The 4,841-nt window shown below is 44.6% G+C and overlaps 1 pseudogene; it reads right to left on the reverse strand.

Moving 5' to 3' along the window:
• Window positions 1–1,703: 1,703 nt before the first annotated feature.
• Window positions 1,704–4,841, reverse strand: part of LOC110332963 — a 9,605-nt pseudogene continuing 6,467 nt past the window's right edge.

The following is a 4,841-nucleotide window of genomic DNA, read 5'->3' on the forward strand; positions in this document are numbered from 1 at the left end:
AAGCAGAGGGTATAACACTTGGCACCTGAGTGATGCACCCGTGTCATCCTAGGGTGAGACTTGGCATGGAACCCTGAATGGAAGTGGCGAAAGTCCAGTCAGCAGGAGATCTGTGGTTGTTTCTCTAGTGTAAAAGCCTTTGGACTTGAACTCTACCCACTGATGTCTGACTACAGATTTTTGAGCTACTGCATGGTCTTAGATGGACAAGCAAGCTTTGAGCATCTCTGAAGGGAAAAAGTGCACGTCCTTGCAGCACCTGTTGCCTTTTATTCTTCAGGGAGAGGAGTGTTGGAAGGCACATGACTGAGCTGGTTCCTGGGAGATATGCCTGCGCCATAAACTTAACTCCGGAATAATTACAAAGTGAAGATCAAGAGCCTGTGGCCAACATAGGGCAAATGGGCCTTTTAGATTTTGTGCAGATGATTCCCCATGGGTAAATGTCTTCCACTCTTGCCATTCTTATCCCTGAGAGAAGTACAGGCTGATGGAGGTAGCATAAGAGCTGGGTTATAAACAAGATGCGAACAAAAGGTCACAATGAATAATCTTCCTCTGTGATCACATAGAGACGGTAATATTTCTTTCCAGAGAAAGAATAGAGCAAATAAAAAAGCGAACTACAAACCCATCAGACGGCCCCATGCTAGAAGCTGCCCGATGACGGAAAAAGCACTGTGCCTATGCTGAAAGTGGTTTATCAGAGTGAGGCCCAAGGCCTGGGAACTGCGCCAGCAGGTGGCTTGGTTTGGACGAAAAGGACAGATGCTATTGTCAGTGTGCAGAGTCCAGAAGAGCTGATATTTGAACCTTTCATCCTTCAAGGCAGACTCATCTTGGTGGTCTGGTATTATAGCTGACTGTCACATTTTGTGCCAGATGTGACGTACTCTGAAAAAGCATGGAATCCAAGTGGCCCCTTGACATTCCCCAGGTTACACTTCAGCAGGCTAGTTCCACCTACAAGGTTTTTTGTTGTTGTTGTTGTTGTTGTTGTTGTTGTTGTTCCCCATAAATTGTTGACAGCAAGAGTTTCATTTTGAGCATGAAAAGTCCTGTGCAGGACAGGGTCTACTAAACCCAAACAGAATGCCTATAGAAGATCACACAACACAAAGTGATTTCAGTCAGCATGAGCACAAAAACCATTAGTCCAGGACAGACTGAGTGACTAATGGCTTTGATAGTTTAGAGTCTTGTATAGATACGACTCCATTCTTTCTGGCGTACTTTGCACTGTCAAGTGAGTACATCTAAATGTGAAATAATAAAATAATAATTTCGTTTTTTGTTCAACATGACATAAGTTGTCCTCAAGTCCCTCACCTTTGTCTGCAGTTAGCCATCCACTCATCTGCCTGTCCCTGGTCTTTTTCACTCATGGAGTTTACCATCATCTGGGGGAAGGTAGAAAATGTGTAGAAAAGCATGTCTAACTGTGTTGTGGGAATATGATAAAGTTTGTATGAGGGTTTTATTTTTTATCTTTTATTTTTATTTTTAGTTTTAGTTTTTCGAGACAGGGTTTCTCTGTATAGCCCTGGCTATCCTGGAACTCACTTTGTAGACCAGGCTGGCCTCGAAATCAGAAATCCGCCTGCCTCTGCCTCCTGAGTGCTGGGATTAAAGGCATGCGCCACCACGCCCGAGTTTGTTTTGTTTTTGCTGTGAATGACTTTATTCAGTCCTTGTCTTTACAACTAAAACTCCAGGAATCCCAAATTAACATCTTTGCGTGTGAGCTTCTTGTACACCCCAGAAAAAGTTCTGACCTTGTGCTCCACGTTGTTCTGCTGTGCTTTGTCTAAATGAACTTTTACGAGCCGGCTGTCATCCAGTTCCACACGGATCCTCTCACCCACAATTTTCAATTGGGAAGACCAAGTCTTCAAAGATGGCGTCGTGCACGGCTGCCAGGGTGAAGCTTCTGGGGGGCGCTTTTGCTTATTTTTCACATGGCTTTTCGGGTTGGCTTGGGCAGAATCCTCGTCTCAGCAGTGAAGACTACCCGCTTCCCACTGAACTTTTTCTGCAGTTCACTAACTAGCCGGACTTGGATTTTCTGGAAAGATTTCAGCGAAGAACTGGCACAAAAATCACGATGGCTTTTCGACCACCACCGACTTCAATTTCCTGGGCCACGGTGAAGCTGAGTCCCCGCAGCTGCGCCTTGCAATCTGAGTTCACTCCAGCTTGGGCAGCGCCTGAGAGATGCCAGATGCGCACTCGTTCGTCTGCTCATCATTGGGCTTCAACCATCTTGGCTCTCGAGCTGAACACGGCTTTGTCCTCACAGAGTGCCGGATTACAAAGAGGCACAGCGAGACGAAAAGAAAGATTTAAAACACAAAATCCTGGCCTGGTAAGTCCAAGCCAATTCCACGTCCCATCCTAAATTGTTCCTCCATCTTCCACCTGCCAACCACTGCTGTGGCCTATTGATTTTTGACACGCTGTGATGTAAAATGGCCGTCGTGGTATCGTTCAGTCGCAAGCTGACAAAGAAGAAAGCAAAGCCTTCGAGTACGTGCTGGGTTACTTTCCTCACGCCCGCCCGCTGTCCACCACAACCAACTCCCGAGTTATGCACGTACCTGGGAGGTACAACAGCCAGGACAGCACACAGAGGGAGGAAGATGACTAAAATTCCCACTAGACCCATTAACTGGTCTCTACTTCTGAAGCGGTGAATAGCCAGAAAATTGTGGGAGAATGAGAAGCTGTGAACTACGTGGTTATTTTTTAGCTAAACCTTTGGGGAGTGGGCATATGATCTGAGCATATATCTACTATTGCAGAAAGCGTACCTCCCTGAAAACCGTCCCTTGATCGGAAAACAAAACAAAGTGAAACCCCTCACTCTGAGTGAAATAGAGAAAAAGGCTTTGAGAAGGAATCTGAAGAGGAAAGAAGCGGGCGTTAACAGGCAGGGGATTGCTGGGTGTTCAGGCCTGTTTTTGCTTAATGTCACCCTGCTCAGGGACCAGGTAGGCTAAGAGTCAGGTGCTCCCTGCTTGGGCATAGGGAGCATGACTCATCTTCCTCCTGACCCAGGCCAGTAGGTTCTCAAGGAATGCTTGCCAGTCCTTTCTCTCCTGTGTTTCCTGCCCAGTGAGCAGCTGACTCTTTCCCTTCAAGACCAATACTAGGAAGGATGGCTGAACGTTTAGAGGGTCTCACTAGCTCCTAGTTCAGTTTCCATCACAGTGTACAGCCTAGCACTACTTGTTCCCATGGAGAGCCCTCTGCCTTGCTAGGTGGCCTTCTACATACAGTATATTATTCACAGCAGGGAATTAAGGATAGAGGAGTTGGCTCCATACACTCTTGGCAAAACAAAACAAAACAAAACAAAAAACAAAGCAAACACACAAACAAAAACAATAATAAAACAAACAAAGCCCTTAAAAAAAAACTTTAAAAATTAAATGAACAACCAACCAATCACATCGAGTTTTACAGGACTCCTGTAAATGGTCATCACTGGACCTCACAGATGGGAGAGAACCTTTACTGCTCTACTAAGGACCCCTGCCCAATCTAAGTGATTTCTCATCTCCTTACTTTCTGCACTTACACATGCTCCAGTTCTCTTTCCGTGGCACCCACTACAGCTGGAATCTGACCTTGGGCTTCTTATTGACCTCCAGAAGAACTATGGGGAAAGGGCAGTTTTCCATCAGAGTAAGCTGTGTGACGCAAGGGGAAACTGAAATCAGGAAGGAACATGAGGTTCTGGACATGCAAGGACATCTGAGACTGTCTGACGGTGTTAGACATTGCTGTCGTTGAAACTGACTGCCTCCTCACAACCCCATACAAGTACCTTGCTATCAGGTCATCTTCTGTATTATTGTGCCCCCCCCGTCACTTATTACATGCATGAATAAAGGAATGCATGAGTGCATTAATAAGCAAGCATGAGAGCAAGTCTGTAACTTCAAAGTGCTTACAGTCTTTTTGCAAGGCAAGGTTATCCTACATCAAACAATTAAAGAACAGTACAAGATGGAACCTAATTAATTTCTAAATGATCGAGTGCAGGCTATAAGTGCCGGAGTTTCAGAGAACGGAAAGATCAATGTGGGCTGGAGGAGTTAATGATGGCTTAAATATAATTCCCTGACATTATAGCACTGTGCTAACAGCAGTCCTGGTCTTAAAACTGAAGAGATGAAAGCCAATACATAGAGCCTATTTACCCAGTGTTGCTCAGCAGACCACCATGATATGGGGGGTTGAATTAATGACATTGGCCTTAGGGGTTAGCGCTGTGCAAGTGGACTTATTCTTACACAACTAGTGATGTGCTATGATATAATTACTTCTCATTGTATTCTTTTTCTAAGAATTTTTTTATTGCAGTAAAATTCATCTAGTATAAAACTAATTGTTTTTAAAGTATAAAATTCAGCAGCATTTTACTGGGATGTACACTGTTGCGAGTCTAGCACACCTCTGTCCACATCATTATCATTATCTCGGAAGAAAACTCATTATTTTTAACCCAGTTGTATAGTGTGACAGACTGAGAAGAACCCTGGAGAATGAGGTTCTACTTGGCATCTGAGGTGGATGAGTAAAACATGCAGATATAAGCCCAGGGAATATCAGTCCCATCATTTGTAAATTGAGGGAGTTGATAAAGATGCCACCAAAGTCATCCAGCCTTAGAATGTCACAGCTCTAACTATACTCTTACATCTAAAGACAATTAAATCAAACAAATTTTGAGATTGTTTATAATGTGCAAGGTCCCCTGCATGCATGCATGAGTGTATGTGTGTGTGAGAGAGGGGGAGGGAGAGGGAGAGGGAGAGGGAGAGGGAGAGGGAGAG

Source organism: Mus pahari, chromosome 15 (genome assembly GCF_900095145.1).
Source record: "Mus pahari chromosome 15, PAHARI_EIJ_v1.1, whole genome shotgun sequence".
Lineage (NCBI taxonomy): Eukaryota > Metazoa > Chordata > Mammalia > Rodentia > Muridae > Mus > Mus pahari.